The sequence below is a fragment of the Cervus elaphus genome, chromosome 33 (genome assembly GCF_910594005.1).
Source record: "Cervus elaphus chromosome 33, mCerEla1.1, whole genome shotgun sequence".
In the NCBI taxonomy this organism is placed as follows: domain Eukaryota; kingdom Metazoa; phylum Chordata; class Mammalia; order Artiodactyla; family Cervidae; genus Cervus; species Cervus elaphus.
The window spans coordinates 32,021,875-32,042,491 of record NC_057847.1 but is presented as its reverse complement, the minus strand read 5'-3'; the positions used below and the strand labels follow the sequence as shown (position 1 = coordinate 32,042,491).

The window sequence follows — 20,617 nt, the reverse complement described above, 5'->3', positions numbered from 1 at the left end:
TTAGAACTAGCAGCAGCAGCATTCTGAATTCCAAAGAATCAGACAACTATTTTGCTAATTTATACACAGGATTCTTGACTTTCGCAACAACTTTGTAAGATAGAGAAGGTTACTCGGAGAATGACCCACACATTAACGTCTTCCTGCAGAACTTGTCTTACTGCAACAATAATTTACTGCAATCGATTATAGACTTATTAGAACTCTGGACCTTTCGGTCGTATTTGCACTGAAGGGACTTATAATGCTGCATAAGGAAAGATCATTAATTTGGGGAGATGGTCATGTGGGGAAAGTTTGCCATTTTCCCTTTTTCTTTCCTTGTTAAATAACATCATTTCTCGTGTTTGTGTCAAGCGCGCGCGCGCGCGCACGCACACACACACACACGAGCAAAAAAGCACCCATGTAAAGCACCCATGTAATCATTCAGAAGTGATTCCCCAAAGGTTAAAAAGGGGGGGGGTACAAACCGTTGCCTGTTTAAAGTAGGTTTTTTTCTTGCTACCTGAGGTGTTTGTTTTGCTGGGTGAAGGTGGGGAAGTTCATTTGGAAGGAAGGTCTGGAGGCTCCCTCCACCTACAACTTTGAGAACATTTCTCCAGATGCCTCTTTCATAGCTCGGGCAATCTTCGGGGCTGATTACTGTGACAAGGAGCAGTTCGGAGGCTCAGAAGTACCACTCTTCAGATGCCAAAGCTACCAGAGGGAGAAGGACGGGGGCGCTGTCTGATGACTGTTGGCAAGATTCCTCCAAGGCGGCGACCACCTCCAGGGATGCGCTCTCTGGCGCTGCCGTTCGTGCCCACTCGGGTCCCACGGCCGGGGGACAGGGATGCCAAGACGCTGACCCTCCAAGCCGACGCTCTGGGGACTGAGTCACCCCAGCACGCCCTTTTCTGCCAAGCCACGGGCTCCGGACCGTCAAAAAACACGCCAGGCCCACCCCAGTGGGCCGGGTCGTCCGGCCGCACCTAAGGCTCGCCAGCCAGGAGTCCCGCCGCGCGCGCCTCCCTCGCCTCCCCCATCCCAAACGCGAGGAGCCTCGCCGCCTCTCCCGGAAACGAGCCTGCTGAGCAAAGGCGGAGGAAAACCTTGGGCCTTCCGCTCTGATTGGTCTCCCCCCGGCGTGCGGGGCGAGGCAGCGATTGGCTACCGAGCGTTGTCAGTCGCCGAGGCCAGAGCCTTCGCCGGGGAAGCGCAGCCGGGCTCCGGTGCTCCGGCTGCCGCCGCGGCTGCTCTAGCCGGTGCAGCTGGGCGAGCTCGCGCGGGCGCCACCGCCTCCGCTGCTGCCCACCCCGCCGCGCCGCAGGCGCTGGCGGTCCTGCAGGCGGACGCCGGGGACGGGCGGCCGAGAGAACGGAGCACCAGGAGGCGGAGGCGGCGGCGAAGTGATGCTGCCGTTGGGGATGGGGCAGCAGCAGCGGAGCAGCAGCATCTACGGGACCCCGGCTGCAGCGTCCCTGTGGCCCGCGGGCCAGCCAAACGGCGGGAGACAACGCGCCCCACGGGTAAGGTCTGGCCCGGCAGTGCGCGCGCCGCCCCCGGGATCACTGGTGTTATCTTTGGGGGTTTCGGGGCTCATTGTTCCGGGCGCATTCAGACAAAGGTGTTTGGGACCCGGGCAGCGAGTCCGGACGCGCGGCTAGGCTGATGATCTCCCGGGTGCCACTCCTGCTCGTGCGTTTTCCCCTCTGCGCCGGCTGACTTTGATAGCGCGGGGATGGCATTGTGTGTGCATTTGCGTGTGTGAGCGCGCGGTTTAGGGCACTTTGCGGGGAGCGCGGTGGGTCCCCTCTCGCGTGAAGCTACGTCCTTCAGGGCTCCTGGCTGGGATAGAGTGAATTGGATGCACTTGGCTCCGCTGGAGGGAGAGCGCACGAGAACGCACGGGGAAAGTCCTCAGTGGCTCCTTTAAGAGCCTGGCAAATTGAAGTTTATTGCCTTGATGAAAAGAGGGAACTGTCAGTGCGCCAGGGGACAGGCACATTCACCGAGGCTCCCCAAAGTCCCACTTTGCGCCGGGGACTTTGGAGGGGAGGAGATGAGAGAGGAAAGCAGAGGTTGGTCCGCTTCGCTGGAAAAAAGGATGACGGAGAGGGGGAGAAGAACGAGGTCTGGGGAATGGAGCTAGGCTTGGAGAGTGGCGACTTTTTTTGTGTCGGACGCCCCACGTAGGAAGCTCGCTACACTTTTCGGGGATGCAGATTTGGGGAGGGAGAGAGTCCAGCTTTGAGGGGCTGATTGAGGGTTCCTGGCCCGCGCCGGCGTGGGGCACGCGTGTCACTGGAACGGGGCGGGGCTCGAGTGCGGGTTCAGGAGGGGCCCCTACCTCATCAAGCTCCCTTGGTAGATACCTTCGGGATCCGGACACGGCTCGGCGCGCGCGTGGCCGCTGCGAACTGTAGGGTGGCTCCGCCCTCGGAGAAAGTTCCAGCCCGCTGAGGTCTGGGCAAGTAGACCTTAGGCAGGTTAACCTCCCAAGTGTAACCGGGGTTAGGTAGCCAGCTTCCTCCAGTACCTACACTTTTTTTTAAAAATTTTATTTTATATATTAGATTAGCTTATTTTGTAAAGCCACTGGGAGTTCCACCCGCGATGTAAACCTTTCCGCAGTAGGCTGTTTTTTGTTTTTTGTTTTTTTTTCCCGTTGCTGCAAATGGATGATGCTACCGGGCTAAGTCCAAATCTCCGGAGCTCAGGGTAGGGGTTTCTCTCTCTCTCCAGGACGCACAAAGTTATTCCTGGCGATTGCTTTGTACGTGGTCTTTTGTCTCCTAGGAGTCTTTGCTTGGAAAGTTCTTGAAATACCTCGGCACTGACAAACTGGCCCTGCTTGGCACAGATGGAGAGGCTGTGGTCCTTTACCGAAGCGAATGAACTGTAGCGGCGACTGGGAGTGGAGAGGGCAGCCCCCTTCTTAGCAGCTAGAACCTTTGGAAAACATTTAAAAATTAGCTCAGTACAGGGAGCCGGTTATTAAGCTGAGAATAGCACTTCCCCAGCTATGTAGATCCTTAATCCCTTTCACTGGAGGAATATTTTGCCCCTTAATACAACGCAGCAAAACACAACAAAAATAAAACCCAAACCCCAGCGGCGGAAATGACTTTGGCGGGACTCATTTCTGATTTGGCAAAGCTTAAAAAAAAAAAAAGTAAAAACACCTCATAGAAATGCTGTAGAAAAATCAGAAGGGAGCTGTCCAAAATGTCAGCATTTTTTACAAGTTGTTTTTTTTTTTTTTTAAGATTACTCCCCCCCCCCCCCAATTTAGAAATTTAAAATAATTATGAAGGAGATGAATAATTTACTGGTGAAGTAGGAATGATGTTAATTTTGTGTCTGAGAATGGTTACACATTTTTTTTTCATCACTTAATGCATGAACTGTGAATGGAATTTTTCGTTCTATTTTACTTGATCATTTATAATTGCATTTGGGTTAGTACAAAATTGGTAGCAAGTATTTTCCCCTTAGTAGTCATCACATCTGGTTTAAAAGGCTAGTTTTTAGATATCATTAAAGAGTATAGCTTGTGACTGTTACATTTCAATACAAAATTTACCTGTTGCCAGGTGAGTACTATAATATTACAATATTTGGTTGTAACTTTTAGGATTTTATTAAGATGATTAAACACAATAAACGGGTTGTTGCATTACTAATCAATAAGCTTAAAACCACTTACTAAAAGCATCCAGTTATCAAAGTGGAACTTTTAAGGAAATTTTCAAATACTTGGCTAAGGAGATTTTCAAATACTTGGTTTTTCATTTTGCAAACAAAGAACATCTTGTAAATCCACTGTATTATATATTGGGGCAAGTCATAACTTTCTAAGCAGAAACAGAGCTTTTGTATTCATTTTAAGGGGTTTTGAGTTTTTTGGGGGGAGGGAACAGACTTTTATTTGGGAGTATTTTTCAGGTAATTACAGTTTCAAAACCACCATACAAAAATGTAACAAAGTGCAGAGAAATATGTCAATGAGCAGAAATATTAGGATAAAGCAGCAGTGTCTATGTGTCAGTGAGAGTAACCACTCAGGGAGTGTGTGGGAAGGGGGGCACTCAGGTTTAGGGGAGGTAACAGATAAAGTTAGCAACTTAAGTTTATACAAGCAATTCAAGTTCTACCTATTCTGCAAATTCACTTTAGCTTTGACTTGTTTTGCTGAAGGGCAGCCCATGAACTCAGATTGCCGTATTTTCTAGATGGAATTTAGTAACTCAAATAAATGTCAAGTTGTCAAGACTCCAGGCCACCACATTCACTTTCTGACCTATACTGGATTTTAATTTCAATACTGCATAACTTTTGTAAAAAGATCACATTTACTGTGAATAGCAATACAATAAACACCATGATCTTCTTGAAACATAATTAGTCAAGTAGTCATGATTAATTTTTATTAATTGTTAAATAAGACTGGTTTATTTTAATTAATAGTAATTTATATGCATTTAATTAATGGTGAAATAATTTTATTTTTTGAAAACTAACATGTTTCAGGGAATTAAAAACCTCAAGCAGTTCAGTAAATCTGAAATTCATTTGCATTCTCTCTCGTAGTCTCTCTTTCACACACACACACACACACACACACACACAGTAAATCTGACAGTAAATCTGAAATTCATTTGCGTTCTCTCTCGTAGTCTCTCTCTTTCACACACACACACACACACACACACACACACACACACACACACACACACACACACACACACACACACACACACACACACACACACACACACACACACACACACACACACACACACACGAAAGGCTCTTAGGAAAACTGTAACCACTCCTGAATTTCAAACAAATTCACCAACCCATCCTAAGTGATGAATATACTTCATAAGGCATAATTCTCATCCTTTTGGGTACTATCTTACTGATTGATAATGATACAAGTAAATTGTAACAAATTGAACTGTGTTCCAGCTGTGTGCAAAACATTGTTCTAGTTGGCTTTGACTATATTAGGGAGTAAATCAAAGACCCTTGCCCTCATAAAGCTTATATTTTCTGGTAAAATAGATCATAAAAAACATAAGTAGGTAACTTACTTTCTATATATTTTGTAACTTATTTATACATGTATATAAATGATTTATCGCCTACCAGCCTACCCACTGTCCATGGCTCAGACTCTTTCCATCTCATTTTGTCTTCAGTCAATACACATCTACCCACACACCCACACAGATATACTCACAGCAATCTAAGAACAGAAAAGCGATCATGGTGAATATCTGATACCTGTTACTTCTGAAGCTGTGTAACTGAAAACACTGCATATGATGATAGTTAAAGATGATTTAAAGATGGTTTAAGACAATTTGGAGAAGGAAATGGCACCCCACTCCAGTACTCTTGCCTGGAAAATTCCATGGACGGAGGAGCCTGGCAGGCTATAGTCCATGGGGTCGTGAAGAGTCGGACAGGACTGAGCAACTTCACTTAAGACAATTTAAAAACCTTTAAAGATGGTTAACAGTTTAAAGATGATTAAGCAAAATATGACAGGATATCTGCCCTTAAAAATTCTTTAGAATCAAATAATATTTTTTCAGAGGAACTGAAGTGGGAAATACTATCTTTTAACATATTGCATTCAAACTGACAACATTTTAAAGGGTGTTTATGACTATCCACGGTCCATCTACATAACCTCATTTAAAGGAGATGAGTGAATTAGAAGTAGAAATAAAGCACCCAGATACATAATTTTAATGAGAAACGTTCTACTTCTTCCACATTGAAAGTGATGTATTCATATACCTCTGTGAAAGTCAGTCAGGACCCTTAGAGTTTGAGGTCAAAGTTCTCCTAAAGTTTGTGCATCCTCCCCCCCCCCCCCCAAAAAAAAACCTCACAATCTGATCATCTAATAATAAATGACAAAACACTTCAAAAATATAAAAATTAGTTTGTCTTTAATTCAAAATTGATTTGGTTATCCAGTCAGTCCAATTACAGATAAAACCTTGCAGTATTTTCTCTGCTTTTGCACATGAAAGTGTGCAATTACGATTTCAGTTTCACTGTCTGTGCTTTTTTTTTCATGTTTTTTGTTTCATTATTTTCTTTAGAGTCTTTAGCTTACATCTCAAAATAAATGTGTGTGTGTTTACCTTCATGTAAAGAATGGGCCCTAGCTTGACTTTCAAAAGTTAGTTTGTGAACAGTATTTTTATATTAGAGGAAAACTGAAATTGTAGTCTCAAGAAGCCACATTACATAATGAATTAATACCATCTTATTCACAAGTTTTATTATGACCATATATTAGTGCAGGACAACAATATTAATAATGGTCATTTCTGAATTGATTTCCATCATTCAAGGAAAATCTTTGAGATTACTGCTCTGCAATTCATTTTTAGGAGATGAGGAAATGTCTTCTGATACTGCCGTTTCAGTATATGCCCAGTGTCAAAAATCCACGTACCACCCACGTAAGCCTTTACCTTTTATTGCCTGGCTTTTCTCCATTTTGCCCAAATACAAAACTTTAGAAAAACAGTGTTTTAAAAATGCAAGTAAAGCAACCAACAGTTATTGTACCTAGTACACAAAGTCAGCTCTGGCTGATTATGAAACAGATGAAAACTTACCAGAAGTCAGGTATTTAGACCCAGGAAAAACTCAGGTCATTAGTCTAACATCCCCTATGTGTAAGAAAGAACTTCAGGGAGTTAATAATTGCCCAAGGTCAACTAAAAGTAGAGCCAGGTTTAGAAACATTGTTTGTCAACTACTAAGTATGCAAGTTGACTCCATGTCTGTTGCCCATTATACAGCCTTGCATTTATAATGTAGTAACATCAGATTGGTTTATTTTTCTCCCTCAGTTCTTATAGCAACACAAATTTGGAACAGTGGACTAAAGGGTTTAAAACAACAGACAAGTTACAGCTGATGCAGGAGACATAAGAGATATGGGTTTGATCCCTGGGTCAGGAAGATACCCTGGAGGAGGGCATGCAACCCACTCCAGTATTCTTGCCTGGAGCATCCCATGGACAAAGGAGCTGGGGGGCTACAGTTCATTGGGTTGCACAGAGTCGGACACGGCTAAAGGGACTTAGCTCGGGTCACACTCCTCCTCCTGGTTGTGCCCTGTGCAAAATAGGGCTTGTACCCACCACCAATCAAGAAAGGGAATGCAAATAGGTATATATCCAAGGCCAGTTGCAAGTTACAGAACTGTTGTATTTGTCTTCCCATAATTCAGTCTGTTATTATCAAATGTATATATGTATAGAATATTTCTGAGCCCTTGATTGGCTCCTAGCTATCTGGGATTCCTTGAGGAAGCCCCTGTGGTTAGTTTGTATCCACTTGTGTGCCTAAGTTGCCTGTGCAGGAGTTGGAAAAGCCCCTGTCGTTATTTTGTAGAGTATCTGTGAGCTCTCCTGGATGTGTCTAATATGGGGTTTAGAGATCAGCTTGCAACCTTTTTGCTAAGCCACCCATCCTTGCTCATACCTAACTTCCTACCTAACGGTAATGTAACCAGAAATGACTACATCTACCAATTTGTACATCTGAATATTTTCTAATAATATCTGAAATAATATATCACAATATTATGTTGGATCAAAGAAATGAAAAATTGGGAGGCATTTAGAAGTGTCATCTAAGATTTATAGGGCTAGAGGTGTGTCTGCATGTAAAATATTTGTATTTAATACAGTCATTTTGTCTACAGATTCCTTTAAAATATTTACCAGTATTTCTAAAACAGGATTTCTTTCTTCCAGAGATCTATAGACTTTAAAGTGATCAATAGGTGAATTCGGGGACTTCAGGAGATAACCATGGTTTGCAAGTTTTTTTCCATTCATGAATGTTCCAGATTAAGGGAAAATGGTTAAGAAAACCTTAAAAGCTACTGTTCTAAGTTAGCATAAATGGAAAGAGAACACAGCAGAGGGAGGGAACATGTGTGGATAAGGAGAGGATTTTAAAGGACTAGTACCTCTCTTATTACTCAAGGAAAAGGGGAAAAAGAAAAAAAACAAAAAACCCTGTTGCTACATTTTATCAGAAAACAACCAGGGCAGTGGTTTGAAGAGACACTGTGTTGCAGATTTCTAAGATGCAGATTTGCAGCTGATCAGATGGCCTGTTACTGATACACTGCACTTGGTTCTGAGTTTCTGCAGTTAGCATTTTGTTTCTTCTTTGACTAAGAAATGTTTTCATGACCTATATAGATGACATCAGAGCTGAATCAATTCCTCACTGAACAACAGAATTTGTGGGTGACTTCACTAGGGCCCTAGTACTCAATCAAAGACGATTTCCAGAGGTATAGTTGGGTTGGATACAATTGGCTATACATTTAAGTGCTACTAGACAAGAATTGCACTAAATGTGCACGTTTGCACTGTGACTGCATGGATATATGAACTAATATAACCTCCCTCCATTGCTGGTGAGTTCTCACCACAGTCTATCACTTCTTTATTTCTATGTCTATTAAATGACAATAGCATTGCTGATTACTTGAATTGCGATATTTGAGGAGTTAGATGAATTGAATGTGAGTAATACATATTGATTTCTCTGAGTGAACACAGCCTTTTAATTACAGACAGGAGAAGTGCTATATTTGATAAGCAAGACTAAAAAATAATGAACTACACTGATAAAGTCATTTTAAGTGGTGATTTTGGCCTAATTCTTTATTCGAAGAAAAAGATGATCTTTAGTTTCTAACCATGCTGATTAAAATTTAAAAAAAAATAGGCCAATCCTGAAATGTCTTGAAGGCAGCTGAAGTAGTCTTTTTTTTTTTTCTCCATCTTTATTGGTTTCTTCTCTCTGTCCCTTTGTCTGTCTCGACAGATAGATATTTTATATTCTAAATGTTGCAAGGAGTTATTTCAGAACTGCCTGAAATTTTCTACTGACTTTTTGTTATAGTAAGTCAAGACTCAGAGGAAATTAAAACTCAAACCTTTACTGGTGGATATTGACAAGAAATGAGAAAAGGTAGAGGGTTTTCTAAAATAGAAATATTGAATGTGTATGTGTGTGTATATACACACGTACATATGTAGACAATCCAAATTAAAATACAAAGAGATTGTTGTGAAATTTAGAGATGTGAAAGTTCACACAGAATAGCAAATACGTTTTTTTGAATATTGAAAAAGTTTTATTTGGCTGTGACAAGTCTTAGTTGTAGCACTTGGGGTCTTTAGTTGTGGCATGAGAACTTCTACCAGTGGCATGTGGAATCTAGTTCCTGGACCGGGGATTAAACCTAGGCCCCTGCATTGGAAGCATAGAGTTCTAGCCACTGAACCACCAGGGAAGTCCCAGGAAGTAAGTTTTAATTGCAAAAGAATGTTTAAATTAAAAAAAATGCACAACATTGAGACAAAGTTGCACTGTCAACTAATGATATTAAAAAATGGCTGTAATTAACACAGTATATTAACATGCAGACAGACCTGAAGAAGAAATGAAAAGAACCTCAATATACAAACTCTAAAAATACGGAAAATAAAGCATGCTGCTGCTGCTGCTGCTGCTAAGTCACTTCAGTCGTGTCCGACTCTGTGCAACCCCATAGACAGCAGCCCACCAGGCTCCCCCGTCCCTGGGATTCTCCAGGCAAGAACACTGGAGTGGGTTGCCATTTCCTTCTCCAATGCATGAAAGTGAAAAGTGAAAGTGAAGTCACTCAGTCGTGTCCGACTCTCAGCGACCCCATGGACTGTACCCTACTACACTCCTCTGTCCATGGGATTTTCCAGGCAAGAGTACTGGAGTGGGGTGCCATTGCCTTCTCCGAAAATAAAGCATAATATGCAATAATCACAAATCTGTCTGAAAACAAAAAATGATCAATATGTGGTTCTGGGAAAATTGAGTAATTATTTGCAAAAAAGGTACACTCTGTATGTCACGTTGCATTTCGAAATAAATGTCAGATGAAGAAACTCTAAATCAAGTTAGAAGAAAATAGACTTCATAAACACAGTATAATGGAAAAAATATACAGATTTGACCTCATAAATTTTAACAGACTTAAAAGTGCCATAAGTGAGTCAAGAGAATATTTTTAGCACATTATGAATAACAGTTTAATGTTACTCTTAATAATAACCTTTCAGTGTTTTTCTATTAAAGGACTTACCTCAAAATATTGTGATTCACAGCTTATATCCATCTTACTCACTAGATTGAAAAACCTCTTAGAGAAAGTGATTATCATCATTTTATCCCTAGTGCTTCCAACATAATCAGGGACAATAGACATTGTCATTGACTACTAAGAGTTTTCCAAGTATACCAACAGAAAAATGAACTAAGAAGTAAATTGATAATCTATAAAAGTTGGACATATTTAAGACCAATAAGCATCTAAAATTTTAATGATAAAAAGTAAAGGAAAAAAATTAGATACATTTTTTAGCTTATCAAAGTAGCAAAGACTGTAAGTGAAGGTTGATTCATTTACAGATTTGATGGACATGAAGATGGGGCAAACTGCAGATTCCCCTAAATTTTTGGTAAGGCTTTTCATTGGTGTTTACAGAAGTCTTTTGTTGCATGCTACAGAAATTAATTATGACTAACTTAAGGAATAAGATCCACAACGAAAAGAAGGTATTTTGTAGCTTATAGAATCAAAAGGAGAGGAAATACAATAGCTGCGGAGACAATGGGAGAAACTGCTGAAACCTTTGCCAGGAACTGTCCCTGGGATGAATCAGCATCAGTCCTTTTCTGTCCATGTGTCAGTTTGCTCCAAGCCCAAATTCCTGGAACGAGAAACATGACTGACCTAGCTCAAGTTTCATACCTATGCTTTGCTCAGCAGGTCAGCGGACACCTTGATTGCCCTGCTGTCAAGACCACATTCAAAAGAAAATCAAGGGACTCTTAACTGAGGAGCTGGTTGTATAAAAACAACAGGTATCCACAGTGTGTGTATCAAAAGCCCTAAAGATATCGGCTTTGTTTCAGTAATACCACTTCTAGCAGTTAATTCCATGTAATTAGAAATAACACACAGTTTCATTAAAATGCCATTTGTAGTAGTTTGGTAGTAAAATATAATCGACTTGGCCAATAACATCAGAGTAATGAAATTATGGCATATATTATTAAATTATGGTTTTGAAAGCCTGGTAATAACATTGGAAAATGCTGATGAAATCATAGTGGAAAAGAATACAAAATTTAATATGAAGGAGAAACTTGCATTCACATATACAAAAAGGCTTAAATATTAATGTTTGTTTTAGGGGGTATTAAGATTATGGGAATTTTGTGTTTAAGCCTATGAAAATAGTTTTGGCAGGAACAAGCACTACTTCAATAATCATATGAAAATCAATACTAAAACAAAAAGACAAAAAAATAACTGGAGAAATGACAGTGGCTTTGAGCTTCTTGACAGCTGTATTGGAAGCAAAACATTGGACTGATATTCTTAATTTTGGAAGGAAAGGAGCTTTGTATAATACAACATTCCCTTTCCCACATTAAGTTAGTTACTGTATCAAGTGAAATTTGGCTAGATTCCTATCTGAGTGACTTTTCAGGAGCCATCATGGACTTTGCTTTTTAAATCTTTAGCTCAATGTAATAGAATTTAAGATGTGTTCTCATTTTATGATTCAAATGAAGAATTCTTACTAGCATAGGAAGGTAGAATAAAAATAATTACTTTTATTGATACGTATATTTCATTGTTTACCTTGCTCATTCCTATAAGCTCATGCTTAAATTGAGACATTACATCTTAAGATAAACTATAGTTTGACTTGGTTGTTTATTCAATAAAATTAAAGATACTATACAATTTGATGGTAATAAAGCAGAAACCCATGCTTCCTTATATAAATCAGCAAGCATAGCTGAATATTTTGAATATTATTTTCCTCTTGTTCATACCTACAGCTCAGAAATTATAATTTCCAAAGAAGAACAAAGGGGTCTGGATATAATAATGGGTGGAATTTTCCTAGAAGAGCAATGTGTTTCTATTGTCATACATTTTTCCCCTGGCAGTTTACTGTGGTGTATTGGTGGAGCTTTAAAGTATGGGATGATCTTGTGAATTATACTTGAACAAATAATACAATTACTGGAAAAGAACAGAAGAAAAAGAAAATTGGTTGATGTTTGGTTTCCTCTAATAATCACTGCTGCCTTGTAGCTCATGGGGATGGGCAGTCTAGCAGCTGGTACCCTTCCAGGGCACAGGCTAGGATCATTTCGTTGTCATTTTCCTTTGTTAATGTATGTACTTTTTGAATGGATAGTACACATATGGCAGAAAACACATGGTAAAAATTCTCCGTTTCATATCCCTTCTCCATACACCCAGGATTCATCTTTCCCAAAGAGGTGATTACTCTTACTAGTTTCTTGGTGTCTTTTCAGAGCTTGCCTAGTGCATGCAAACGAACACTAAGTTTTCCAACGTTTTCTTTTTTCTTCCAACTCTTACACAGACGCTAACATTGTTGTGTGTGTGTGTGTATATGTGTTTTGCTTCCTGCTTTTTAAGCTCAGCAATGTTGGAAGGACTGTCAGAGTTGATCGTTTCTTCATTCATTTTTAAACTTCATGGTATTACATTTGTTGAAAGTTTACCGTAATTTATTATCCGACAGTCGCCTCCTGATGAACGATTGTGGTTTTCAGATCTTTTAGCCAATGCAACCAATACTGTCATGCAAAATCTTGTAAGCATTATTTCATATGTGCAAGAACCTTTAAGACATAGAAGTGGAGTCTCTGGATTAAAATGCATGTTTATTTATTTACTTTGAAAATATATGGGTCTTTGTTTATTTTACATTTGATTATTTTGCTTTCCTTATTTTTCGTCCCATGATTAATAGTGCTGAATTGAACTGGACCAAAAATGAGGATTCATGAAATTTTCCTAGAGACCCCTCACCCAGGTTTGCCACGATCTACCAGTGTGTTTATGCAATTTACTGTGAGCTTACTTGCTTGCTGATCTTCCAGCATCTGCTCAACCATCTTGACCACAATAATAGTCACTAGAATAGGCAGACTTTGTAAAGTTATTCCTTAATTTCAGAGAATCTCCTTTCCTATCCTTTGGTCTACTAGACTAAGCCAATTATATGAGCAATGGGAGGACTTGTTCTTCATCTACTAAATGATACTATTAAAAATAATCATGTCCTGAGTTGGCAAGGATGCAGTGAATCTGGTGCTTTCAGAAACTGTTGCAGTTAAGATTGGCACAGCCCTTTTGAAAAGCAGTTTGGCAGTATATTGGGGTAAAAACTATAAAAATACTCATATTGTCTTACCCACTAATATTACTTCTGGGAATCTCTCCTAAGAAAATAGTATAAAATATGGAAAAGGCCATATATTTGAAGATGTTGATGGATATATTTTGTGAAATAAAAAACTCAGAAGCAACTCAAATGCCCAATAATACCCTTAGACACGTGTATTTGAGGATAATATATAATCATTAAAAGTAAATATGAGGATTATAATAAAAATGCCTATGCTATAATGTTTCTTGGATAAAACAGGGTACAGACTTATATACAGGTTCAACCATAGCTAGATAAAAACCTACGCCTGTGAATATTAAAATGATGAATGTATTACAAAATGATGGGAAAAGTGGTGATCCCTTAGTTAACTTTTTAATCTCCATTTTTCTGGAATGTTTTACCACATTTTACATTTAAAATGGAAACACACTAGATTTCCCCTTTTCTTTTTAATATTTTGTATTGAATATGAGCTACGGCTTCTGATGATTCTTTGCTGCTCCACAGATACGAGATTTTTCATCCTCTGCTTTTTGTACAGGTGACTTAGTGCTTACCATCTTCAGAGGTTCTTGGCTCAATCCCGTCTGTGTATCAAAAGACATCTTACTCAGCTTTCTTTCACTCATTCTCATGGTAGGTAATTTTTTTCTTAGGCGACAAATTCAAATATTTTAAACGGTACTGAATTTGCTTTTTATTTCTTTTTAGATTTAACCTCCTACAATGCTCTCCTGTACTCTCTAAGCTCTCACCGTGTTGATCTTTTTCTGTCTCAGACACTCTAGGCCAAATCAGACTGTCTCCTCATTTTTATTAAATTTTAAATATCTCATTAAAATATACTTAGGGAAAGCTAATAACACAGCACATGTATCATGCTATCAATGTACTTACCCGGTGAAATAGATGGACATTAGGTAAGATTGCCCATGATAGTTGTATATTTTTATGAAAAAGCAAATGACTGTAGTGAGAAAAATACCCTTTTTATGGTATGAGTTAATTTGTTACATATGAGTACATTTGTACATATGAGTTAATTTTTTAACTTGCAGTGAATTATTAAAGAACAGCATGAAGTATGCATTTTACCCCACTAACTCCTTGGGAAATGAATGTAGTGGCATTATCTCTCTTTATTGAAATCAGTTTTATTGTAGCCTATCATGTTATCTTTGCCCAGTTGATTATCACGTTATCTTCAAAGTGTTCAGCTCACAGTTAATTTCAAAGAGACAGCAATGAGAAGAATGTCATCTCATGTTGGAAGCACTATATTTTACATTTCCATCTACTTATCTTTCCTGTCAAGAGAAATGATTTTGAATATCTTAATAGTAACGATGTTAATTTCTGAGACAATGCACCGGTGACTAGATAGGATCATTTTGAAGCCACAGTGGAAGGCAGTGGTGTAGCTGTCTAAAGGATTTGCTTTGGTCAAGTCCCCTAAGTGGTCTGTCAGGACTGTCATCTGAGATTGGGTCAGATGTTAAAGAATCTGTTTCGCTACAGTTCAGTTCATTCACTCAGTCGTGTCCCAACTCTTTGCAACCCCATGGACTGCAGCACTCCAGGCCTCCCTGTCCATCATCAACTGCCAGAGTTTACTCAAACTCATGTCCATTGAGTCGAAGATGCCTTCCAGCCACCTCATCCTCTGTGGTCCCCTTCTCCTTCAATCTTTCCCAGCATCAGGGTCTTTTCAAATGAGTCAGTTCTTCATGTCAGGTGGCCAAAGTATTGGAGTTTCAGCTTCAGCATCAGTCCTTCCAATGAATATTCAGGACTGATTTCCTTTAGGATGGACTGGTTGGATCTCCTTGCAGTCCAAGGGACTCTCAAGAGTCTTCTCCAACACCACAGATCAAAAGCATTGATTCTTCAGTGTTCAGCTTTCTTTATAATCAAACTCTCACATCCATACGTGACCACTGGAAAAACCATAGCTTTGACTAGATGGACCTTTGTTGGCAAAGTAATGTCTCTGCTTTTTAATATGATGCCTAGGTTGGTCATAACTTTTCTTCCAAGGAGCAAGTGTCTCTTAATTTCATGGCTGCAGTCACCATCTGCAATGATTTTGGAGCCCCCCAAAATAAAGTCTGTCATTCTTTTCACTGCTTCCCCATCTATTTGACATGAATTGATAGGGCCAGATGCCATGATCTTAGTTTTCTGAATGCTGAGTTTTAAGGCAACTTTTTCACTGTCCTCTTTCACTTTCATCAAGTGGCTCTTTAGTTCTTCTTCACTTTCTGCCATAAGGGTCGTGTCATCTGCGTATCTGAGGTTATTGATATTTCTCTGGGCAATCTTGATTCCAGCTTGTGCTTCCTCCAGCCCAGCATTTCTCATGATGTACTCTGCATGTAAGTTAAATAAGCAGGGTGACAATATACAGCCTTGACATACTCCTTTCCCTATTTGGAACCAGTCTGTTGTTCCATGTCTGGTTCTAACTGTTGCTTCTTGACCTGCATACAGATTTCTCAAGAGGCAGGTCAGGTGGTCTGGTATTCCCATCTCTTTCAGAATTTTCCAGTTTGCTGTCATCCACACAGTCAAAGGCTTTGGCATAGTCAATAAAGCAGAAGTAGATGTTTTTCTGGAACTCTCTGGCTTTTTCGATGATCCAGCGGATGTGGCAATTTGATCTTTGGTTTCGCCTCCTTTTCTAAATCCAGCTTGAACATCTGGAAGTTCACGGTTCACATACAGTTGAAGCCTGGCTGGGAGAATTTTGAGATTACTGGCATGTGAAATGTGTGCAATTGTGTGGTGGTTTCAGCATTCTTTGGCATTGCCTTTCTTTGCGATTGGAATGAAAACTGACCTTTTCCAGTCCTGTGACCACTGCTGAATTTTCCAAATTCCTGGCATATTGAGTGCGGCACTTTCACAGCATCATCTTTTAGGATTTGAAATAGCTCAACTGGAATTCCATTGCCTCCACTAGCTTTGTTCTTAGTGATACTTCCCAAGGCCCACTTGACTTCACATTCCAGGTTGTCTGGCTCTAGGTGAGTGATCACACCATTGTGCTTATCTGGGTCGTGCAGCTCTTTTTTGTATAGTTCTCTGTATTCTTGCCACCCTTGTTAATATCTTCTGCTTCTGTTAGGTCCATACCATTTCTGTCCTTTATTATGCCCATCTTTGCATGAAATATTCCCTTGGTATCTCTAATTTTCTTGAAGAGATCTCTCGTCTTTCCCATTCTGTTGTTTTCCTCTATTTCTTTGCATTGCTCACTGAGGAAGGCTTTCTTATCTCTCCTTGCTATTCTTTGGAACTCTGCACTCAAATGGGTATATCTTTCCTTTTCTCTTTTGCCTTTTGCTTCTCTTCTTTTCACAGCTGTTTCACTTATAAAGTACTAAAAATTCTCCTTCTCTAGACCTGTTAGGGATACCACTGCCAAGTTCATCCTTTTTTTTTTTTTTTAAATTTTTTATTAGTTGGAGGCTAATTACTTCACAACATTTCAGTGGGTTTTGTCATACATTGATATGAATCAGCCATAGATTTACACGTATTCCCCATCCCGATTCCCCCTCCCACCTCCCTCTCCACACGATTCCTCTGTGTCTTCCCAGTGCACCAGGCCCGAGCACTTGTCTCATGCATCCCACCTGGGCTGGGGATCTGTTTCACCATAGATAGTATACATGCTGTTCTTTTGAAATATCCCATCCTCACATTCTCCCACAGAGTTCAATAGTCTGTTCTGTATTTCTGTGTCTCTTTTTCTGTTTTGCATATAGGGTTATCGTTACCATCTTTCTAAATTCCAAGAAGACATACAGATGGCTAACAAACACATGAAAAGATGCTCAACATCACTCATTATTAGAGAAATGCAAATCAAAACCACAATGAGGTACCATTACACGCCAGTCAGGATGGCTGCTATCCAAAAGTCTACAAGCAATAAATGCTGGAGAGGGTGTGGAGAAAAGGGAACCCTCTTACACTGTTGGTGGGAATGCAAGCTAGTACAGCCACTATGGAAAACAGTGTGGAGATTTCTTAAAAAACTGGAAATAGAACTGCCATCCTTTTTTTAATCTTCCTAGTTAAACTGAGATATTTTACTCTTACCTATTCCAAAGTCCCCTCCACCCCCACAGTTGGTAGTTTAACAAAATTTTGCATATCTTCCTTAAAAAGATCTTCAAATATTTATACTACTGTATTTAAAATTGATATCAAACAAGGACCTACCAAATGGCACAGGGAACTCTGCTGAATATTTTTTAATAACCTAAACTGAAAAAGAATTTGTGTAAAGTAATTAGCCTCCAACTAATAAAAATAAATGAAAAAGAATTTGAAAAAGAATAGATGCATGTATAATCAAATCACTTTGCTATACACCTGGGACTAAGACAGCATTGTTAACCAACTATACTCCAATATATATTAAAAAAAAGTCCTTCAGCAACTTCTCAAGCTCTAAAAACATATCCATTTAAATGTCTATCCCATGATTAGGAGTTGGGATGATATGATGAAATTTGAAAATGAAGTTAAAATATAATTTTAGTAAATGGTACAATAGTTCCTATCTCATTAGGTTTTCATTGAGAATAATAGAAATAGTAATAGTATGTAATTTTTAGAGTGTTACCATGTGTTGGATATAGGATTGCTTATCCTTTTATAGGAATTTTATCATTTATTACTTAGCAAAACCTTAGGAAATAGTTGTTATTAATATCTTTATTTTATAGATGTTGAAACTAAGAACAAGATACTGAGTTAAATAACATTTCCAAGACTCAAAAATGATTTTTCTGATGGAGTCAAGAATCTAACTCCGAAACATCAAACAAAAAGTGAACTTTTTTTTTTTTTTTTACTGACTTTTATTGTAGAGTGAATTTTCAACTTTTCCTTCCTGAAGAAAGTGAATAAAGGAAGTGAAATTTCAAATATACATATATCTATACATGTACATGGGCTTCCCAGGTGGCTCAGTCGTAAAAAGTTTGCCTACCAATGCAGGAGATGCAGGTTCAATCCCTGGGTCAGGAAAATCCCTTGAGAAGGAAATGGCAACCCACTCCAGTGTTCTTGCCTGGAGAATCCCATGGACAGAGGAGTCTGGTGGGCTATAGTGCGTGGGGTCACAAAGAGACATGACTGAGCATGCAACTCTCATGCATAGATGTACACACATACATTTATACATATGCATGTTTATATCTTTGTTTATTACTAAAAAGGAACAGGCCCAGGGTAGCCTAACAACTGAAAAAACGATCCCATCTTCCTCAGACATTGACTATAATTTCTGTCTATATTATTTATGTCCTCTCATATATTTACCATGCTGTTTTATTACTTAACATCTCAATTTAAAGTTGGGAAATGCAGTAAGTGATATTTTGAAATCAAATTTGAAAAACTCTCTAATAAGATTCCCTTTGTGTAGTCAGTTTTAAAAATGAAATCAAGATATTTTGGCTTCTCACCAAAGCTTTTTTGTGAGATGGGGATGGGAGCTCAGAGTTGAATACATTTCTATCACATTTTTTAATGGCTTATTTTAAGTTGATAGTTTATTTCTCTTTCTTAGTCAGTGATGGGAAAACAGCATCCTATACTTAATTTTCCCTTATAACTCAGTTAGGATGTGAGAACTATTTTATGCCATCAGAGGCTTGACAGATACTTAACGATCGATGATCTTTTCCATCTATGTTAAGTCCTGAAAAATAGCCAAAAGTAGCTAAAGCAGTGATTTCAATTCACAGCAACTTGATCATTAACTCCTGTTTGAACTGGGAACTTACACCTGAAGCCTTGTTTCCTAGCTATTTTAAAGTCATATTCATTATCATATTTATATCTACTTACCAGTTGCAAAAGTAATTTTCCCAGCAGGACTTGGCTTAATAGCCAAGAGGCCATGAATCACACTCATGAAATTTTTTCATTAAATATATTAATATTATATTTCAAGAAACTGAATTCTCATAGATTATGATTGAAGAAGACTCATAGATGTAGCTTGGTCTGTACTGATGCTAGATGCTCCAGAGCAGGATTAGATCTGGCATTAATCCCCATTATTCAGCCTTTCTTTTTCTCACTTTCACTTTGCTTTCTTTTCAGTTACTTTTTATACATTTCATGCTATCTCAAAACCAATTTACTGTAAAATCCCAAATAAATAGCAAAATTTCAAAATTTCTGAGAAGGAAGAAATAGATAATACATGAATGTTGGAAAGATGGAAACTTAGAATTTATATAATTTAAAATTGTATGTATGCTGTGGTTAGTCACTCAGTGGTGTCCTACTCTATGTGACCATTGGGACTGTACCCGCAAGGCTCCTCTGTCCATGGGATTTCCCAGGCAAGAATATTGGAGTGGGTTGCCATTTCCTTCTCCAGGGATCTTCCCGACCCAGGGATCCAATCTGCATCTCCTATGTCTCCTGCATTGCAGGCAGATTCTTTATCTGCTGGGCCATTAGGAATATCCACTTTTTGGCTGTTGCTTCATATTTGTGAACCACTATTTTTGTGTGGCAGAATTAGTGTATGTGGTACACATGATTACTTGTTCTAGTAGTAGGACTCCATTGCTGTGTTGCCCTACCTCATAAAAGTTTTTGGCTGTTTTCTAATCTGTCATCTGGTGATGTAAAAAATACTTAGCGTTCAGATGTCTTATGCCTGTCAAATCACATTGTAATTCCAAGAGTGCAGTAGTATTTATTGATACTGAAGGGTGAAATAACAAAAAAAAAAACTTGTAAAAGAGAGAGTTAATAGGCAGTAGGAAAGGAAGAGGGATGAGAGTAGATAGGAAGAGCAGCAAAAAACCAGATAATGGAAGGTAACATGCAAGGTAGTGTGAGTGCTATGAATAAGAACAAGCCAGATAGGAGAGTGGCCAGCACACTTTAGGTTGGGTTGTTAAGAACAGTTTCTCACAACTTGTGATGTTTGAGTTCAGTTCAGTTCGGTGGCTCAGTCATGTGACTCTTTGTGACCTCAACGACTGCAGCCCACCAGGCTTCCCTGTCCATCACGAGCTCCCTGGGTTTGCTCAAACTCATGTTCGAGTCGGTGATGCCATCCAACCATCTCATCTTCTGTCGTCCCCTTCTCCTCCTGCTTTCAGTTTTTGCCAGCGTCAGGATCTTTTGCAATATTTGATATATGAGTAAAGACCTGAGTTAAAAGAAGGACCATGCCATTTGACACTCTCTGGGGAAGAATTCTCCAGGCAGAGATGTTGCAGGAGGAACCAACCAGGTGTGTTGAGACACCTCACACA

At 39.5% G+C, this 20,617-nt stretch overlaps 1 protein-coding gene across 4 annotated transcripts in view; it reads left to right on the top strand.

Annotated features, from left to right (window-relative positions):
• The first annotated feature begins 1,183 nt into the window (after nt 1–1,183).
• The window catches only part of B3GALT1 (beta-1,3-galactosyltransferase 1), a 599,692-nt gene continuing 580,258 nt past the window's right edge, over nt 1,184–20,617 (top strand). For all 4 annotated transcript variants that reach the window (XM_043894699.1, XM_043894696.1, XM_043894697.1 and 1 more), the window contains exon 1: nt 1,184–1,511. The gene's annotated coding sequence lies outside the window, so the exon portion shown is untranslated. The remainder of the gene's footprint in view (nt 1,512–20,617) is intronic.